At 30.1% G+C, this 6,972-nt stretch overlaps 1 pseudogene; it reads left to right on the top strand.

Moving 5' to 3' along the window:
* The first annotated feature begins 1,253 nt into the window (after positions 1 to 1,253).
* The window catches only part of LOC112517784, a 7,572-nt pseudogene continuing 1,853 nt past the window's right edge, over positions 1,254 to 6,972 (top strand).

Genomic DNA, 6,972 nt, shown 5'->3' on the forward strand with positions numbered 1-6,972 from the left:
CATCAAAACATATGTAAATCAAATTCATCAACACGAGCTACTAATAACGATAACAAATAAGTGGTTAGTACACAATTGGGCACATACGTCCTTTTGTCATGTGGTAGGGGTGTATCCTTTTGCCATTCATTAGTCAAGCTAGAGGTGCTCCTCCCAAATCGATTTTTATAACAACAGTTTTGGAGCATATGATTGTTTTACGAGGTTTCCTTTTTCTAAGGTTTAGCTTTCAATGAAACGTGTTGCATATATGTCATGATGTATTATTTTGCATTATCCGTATTATTTTCTTATAAGTTTGATTATTTGATATAAATGGTTTTTTTTGGTTTCTAATTTATTAACTATGTTATATGAATTTAAATTATTCTACAATATTATTTAAAATACTAACACACACAAATGTCATATATATATATATATATATATATATATATACACACACACATGTAGGTGGAGGTTCAAACGAGAACACCTCCATTTTACGAGAACGCGAGAACATCATTATCGCATGGGATAATATGCGTGAGGGGATCCTGTGATGTGCGGACGACATGTTCTACGACATAGGTCGCGCCAAAGGTTGTCTGCGTATATGATTTAGCATCACATGTGATAGTTTTGATGAATTATAGTATCATATCAACAACACCCTTATAACATTTGATAATACTTGTGAGGGGACTTTGTGGTGTAAGGGCGACTTGGGCCATAACCAAGATCGCATTGAAAATCGTTCATGTCTCTGATTTAGTATCACATGTGTATTATATGTGATGGAATAATAGTATCACATACGATTGTCTATAGTAAAAGGGTGTTCTCACATTCTCGTAAAATGAAAGTCTTCTCGTTTGAACTCTTCCCCCCATACACAAATGTGTGTGTGTGTGTATACACACATATGTCATCTTAGGACATGACTTGAAAATTGTCAGAGCCTCGTTGTAACATTTAAGACTTGAAGTTTGATCTTACCGCTACGCCACGTCTCATATCATTTAGAATCTTGATAAAAACCATTGATTTAAGATTTTCGTGAAATACACTCCATAACAATTAAATGGGTTTGGACTGCACGGATGCATGGAATGAGTCGTGTACAAAAGAATTTAATGAATTTTTTTTAAATTCCAATATATATTGTTATTTATTGTTTAATGGTGTTATGTTTTCTATAAATAGCATCCGACTCTCCTGAATGCTAATATCAGCTTTCAAATACTAGATTACAAAGATCCACATAGCACAATATGTCTATTACACAAGAGGAAGTTGTTCGACCCGTTGCCAACTATCCTCCCAGCATTTGGGGAGATCAATTTCTCATCTACAACGAGGTATGTAAAATTAATATATAGAGGGAGCGGTTCAAATGAGAACCCTCTTAATTTTGTGAGAAGTACACGAGAAGGGACAGGTCAATTAATCACATATCATACAACACGTTGTTGACCGGCCATATCGCAAGCAAATTTTACTGCTACCAAGACTAATTAAGTTTCCCACGTCCTTTTAGATGTGTTATATCACATTTGATTTGGTCCTTGCATTTCTTGCAAATTGATCTATTTCTCACATGATCCTCCATCCAATTCTCCATCCATATATATGTATGTGGAGAGAGGTTCATTTGAGAAGTGGTAAGTATTTGAAAAGGAAATAACTGATCCTAGTCCTTCATACAATCAAGATTGGTCAACAATTGCAGCTTTTGTTGTGGCTTTGATAGGTCAAGATTTAGCTTTGATTTGTCAAGAGAAAAATAGAGGATATTTTGTAACTTTTACAAATAGGTGGTAAACAAGTGTATATGTGAACTCATAAGTGCATATGTGAACTCATGGTTCATATATCAATTAGTTAATTATTTTATATGTGAATCAGTTAATTAGTTCATACGTGAATCAATTAATTAATTCATATGTGAATCGGTTAATTAGTTCATATGTGCATTAGATAGGTTCAAATATGCACTTATTTTGTCGCATATTTGTAAAAGTTACAAAACTACCCATTTATCTTCAACATACCATGAGAGGAATTATATGGTGTTTCACAGTCAAAGCCGTAAATCTTGACGAAATGAAGGCTAAAATCATTTCTCTACTTCTCAAATACTTACCACTTCTCAAATGAACCTATTATTATGTATGCATATGGCAAATTAAACTTACATATTTTTGGTAAGATTTGAACTCCAGATCTACATGAAGGTGGGGCTACCGGATACGGTTACGCCAATGGCCTTTTCTTATTATCAATCAGGGTCGATCCTTGGTAATTCATGCCAAGGGCGAAAAAGCAAAATAACGCCCCATTATGTATAAAAAAACACAAAGGAAAACCACTATTTTTAATATGTTTGGAACATAGTCAAGTTAGTTGACTCATCTCCATGACGATTTTTGTTACTGTTCTTGTTTGATAATGTGTTTTTTGTAATATACAATTTATAATCTAAGTACATCGACATATACTAACCTATACAACCCTATATGGTCTTGAAGTTGTCTTAAACTTTCGAAGAACTTAAGACTATAGTTGTATGATATTCTAATAGTCTAATTAAACATCCTTATAAGTAGTGAGTGTCAACCCTATATGTTGATCCTTAAGAAACAACCAAACTATGAGTGACAACAATATCATATATACGATTCAACATCAAATTAAGAAATATAAAACAAAGTAAAGAACAATCTTCGAGAGTCATATTATGACTACGTGGGGTCAATCACAGCAAAAGTTGAAACCAACTAGTAATCCAAATAACTTTAGATAGATATATGTGTTGGCATAAAGACGAGAAGAAAATTGAAATTAAGAAAGAAAAAAGGGAATCAAGAAGGAAAGTAATAGAAGAAAAATGAGACAAACAATAATCAAATAGTACAACAAAATTGGGTTTATAGGACGTCATTAACTTTTAAACGTCATAGTAAACTGTTTTATAAGACTTACTTTATACGACTAGAAAATAAAATGTTATATGTGAAGATGTTGTAATAAGTTTATATGACGCTTCTGTGCATCCTTAACAAGTTTTTAGGACATTTTTAATTATAAAAAATGTCGCATCAGCTATTTTATAGGAGACTTTTTGAGAAATTATCCTATAAACCTATCTTTTTATAATAAACTTGATTTTATAAGACATTTTTTCAAATAGTGTCATGTAAAATAGTTAATACGATGCCGCTTTAGAAAAATGTTAAAAAAAACTTGTTATGATGCTCAAAAACGTCCTATAAACATATTACAACACATTTAGATGATACACTTTATTTTTCGGGACATACAACTTAAGTAATTAAATTCAGTATTATAAAACAGTCTATTAGAACACTTCAAAATTGTTGGCGTCCAATAAATCCAATTTCTTTGTAGTGAAAGACATAAGTAGCCGACTCGTAAGGGCGGGTTTGACCATGATTCTGGTTTCGAGTTCGAATATTGGTATAGTAGCCTCTCTTTTATTTTTAAATTTTTATTAGTAATACTAGCACACGACGTGAGTTGATGCCCCTTAGACTTTGATGCCATAGGTTGTCCACGACTAGGGTCGAGCCTAGTAACGATTATTTTTGTGTGTATGTTGGCAACAACTCTAATTAATAATGATTCATGAGGAAATACAGGAAGAAGATCAAGGAGTTGAGATGGAAGAAATAGAACATTTGAAAGACAAAGTGCGGAAAGATTTAGTAGCAGCACTAGCTATTCCAGTGGAACACACAAATTTGTTGAAACTGATTGATGTGATCCAACGTCTATGCATATCCTACTATTTTGAAGACGAAATAGCACAATCCTTGCAGCATATATATGATACGTATGGTGATAACTGGAATGCTGGTAGGCCTTCCCTTTGGTTTCGACTTTTACGAAAACAAGGCTTCTATGTTTCGTCTGGTAAGTTATATCCATATATTTAAAATATTAATCCTACAAATTAATTAAGGAATCTAAATAACAATTTGTTATATGACACAGATATTTTCAACAACTATAAGGATGAAAATGGATGTTTTAAGGAATCCTTAACAAATGATGTTGAAGACATGCTTGAGTTGTATGAGGCAACGTATATGAGGGTGCAAGGTGAAGTTATACTAGATGAGGCTTTTGTTTTTACAAGTTCTCGTCTTGATGAAATATCAAAGGATCCTCTTCGAATCAACTCTACCCTTTCGTCTCTAATACAAGCGACACTAAAGTTATCTTTATGGAAAAGTTTTCCAAGACTAGAGGCTCTGCATTACATTCCTTTCTACCAAAAACAAGCTTCTCACAATGAATCTTTGCTTAAACTTGCCAAGTTAGGGTTCAACTTGCTTCAGTCACTTCACAAGAAAGAGCTTAGTCAAGTTTCCAAGTAAATACCGACAACTTCCCCTAGATTTTTAGTGGCATTCATTACATACATTTATATGTGTATATATATATATATATATATATATATATATTATGTGGGGCCTATTCATATGAGAACCACAAAATTTTTTGAAAACCATGAGAACCTATACATTCATTGATACATATACTCAATGCATATACACTAATGAGTTTCATCGAGGATATGCATCAATGCATATATTAGATATGTAATGATGAATATTCTCATTGGGGGTCAATATATTTTTATTGTATATATGCGTCAATTAATATACACGTTCTGGATTTGTATTAGTTCTCATGTTAACCTAAGTATATATTATATAATCTATATATATGGTTGGATTTCGGTAGAAATTTAAATAAGAACCATTTAATTTGTTAGCGGATCGGATGTCCACAACATTCTCACATATGTTAACATTTCCAATTAAGGTATGTTAACTTTTCCACGTTAACATATCTAACGTATATGATGATGTTAACTTATGTGAACCTCCGAACAAAGTGGTTTCTACAAAAAAACTTCCTACATGATCGTAAATTGATATTGTTCTTGTTTGAAACAACACTTATATATATATATATATATATATATATATATATATATACATACTAGAAGAGTACTCGCACAATGTAGCAAGATGCATCTCGATTTTAATGTTTCGTTTTTTCTTTGTCTCAGTCAATGTTATAATACGGTTTTATGTGGTTTTGAAAAAATGTAATGTTTTCATTTTTATATAAAATATAAATATGAAGAAATGATGAAAAAAACATTGAAAAAAAATATTGATATTAATATCAAACTAACTATTTAAAATTTCTTTCTTTTTTGTTTATTTCTTTAATTCATTTTTTTGGTTTAATAATATAATTTTTTATAAATATAATAAATAAATATTTTGTTAGAACTCAATGATTATCCTAATTATATTTAAATGAGATTTTATTCTCTATTTGATTATGTTTATCTGTAGTTAGTTATACGAATTCAAGAATCAAGATATAATAAGTTGTACTTACGTACAATTTACTTGTAACCTTGAATTTTAAGTAATATGCATCAATAAGCAATACATCATGCGTAAAAAATGGTTTTTAAGAGTTTTTGTCAAATGCTTTATAATACTGTATATATATATATATATAGAGAGAGAGAGAGAGAGAGAGAGAGAGAGATAGATAGATAGATAGAGATAAGGTTTTTTTTTATTATTATATATTAAGTTAGATCAAAAAGACATGTGAATCAACTTATAAAAAAATTTAGTATTTGATTCTATACCAAAGGTTTAGAAGACCTTTGTCATATCCATTAGTAAGAAAAAGCAAACCTATCTTTTTCTGGCTCTAAGACTAGAAGTTCTAGTGGTCGACTCGGTTTTTTCAAATTGTTTCTCATTATTAAGAAAAGATAAAAATAAAATAAAATGCGAGCTTGTTTTATAACAATAATAATTAATCGTCGTTGTTTCAATGTCAATCTATTCACTTGTCTAGATAATATTTTTCCTTGTTCCCTAATAAACTGACTAATTAAATTCATGTTTTTATAATCAATTGATATATATATATAATATTAAAATCATGTTAGATCATTTATTGAAATGAGAAAAACGTTTTAATATTAATATATGTGAGAAACAAATTAATAGATAACAATATATTTGGCAATATAAGAATATATTTAAGCCGCCTCTAATATATATAGCCAAATGTTATTTGAAGAAGTGGTAAATATTTGAGAAGTAAAGAAGTTATCCTAACTCTTCATACACTAAAGATCAAATTTGATTGGTCAATAACTACGGTTTTGACTAGTCAAAAATTGCGCTATACAAAAACTAGAGGGATAGTTTCGTAACTTTTATAAATAAGCGGTAAACGTTTTCATATGTGAACCTATGTGATTCACATATGAACTATTTGTTCATATATGAACCCGTGTAATTCACATATGAACTATTTTAATTGATTCATATATGAATGAATTAACCTATTCACATATGAGTTAATTAACTTATTCACATATGAACTTGTTAGTTCATATAATTGATCAGTTAAATAGTTCCCATTTGAACTAATTCACGTGTTCACATATGAACATATTGTTCACATGGATTCACATGTGAACATTTAGTTTTTATGTGAATCACATGGATTCACATATGGACCTGTTTGACGTCTATTTGTAAAAATTACGAAACCATCCTCCGTCTTCTGCATATCCATGTGAGAAATTATCTAGTACTTCATGATCAAAGCCGCAAATCTTGACCAAATGAAGTGCTAAGATCACTTCTTTACTTCTCAAATATTTACCACTTCTCAAATGAATCTTATCTACACTATATTATAAAGCATTTAACAAAACTCTTAAAAACCAATTTTTATGCATAAAGTACTGCTTATTGATGCATATTACTTAAAATTCAAAATTACAAATAAATTGTGCATAGCTACAACTTATTAAAGCTTTATTTTGAATTTATGTAACTAACTACAGATTAATACAATCAAATACGGGATAAACATCTCATTTTAAATATAAAAAACCTAAAATATAATTAA

This window comes from Cynara cardunculus (genome assembly GCF_001531365.2).
Source record: "Cynara cardunculus var. scolymus isolate 2C chromosome LG 9, CcrdV1, whole genome shotgun sequence".
Lineage (NCBI taxonomy): Eukaryota > Viridiplantae > Streptophyta > Magnoliopsida > Asterales > Asteraceae > Cynara > Cynara cardunculus.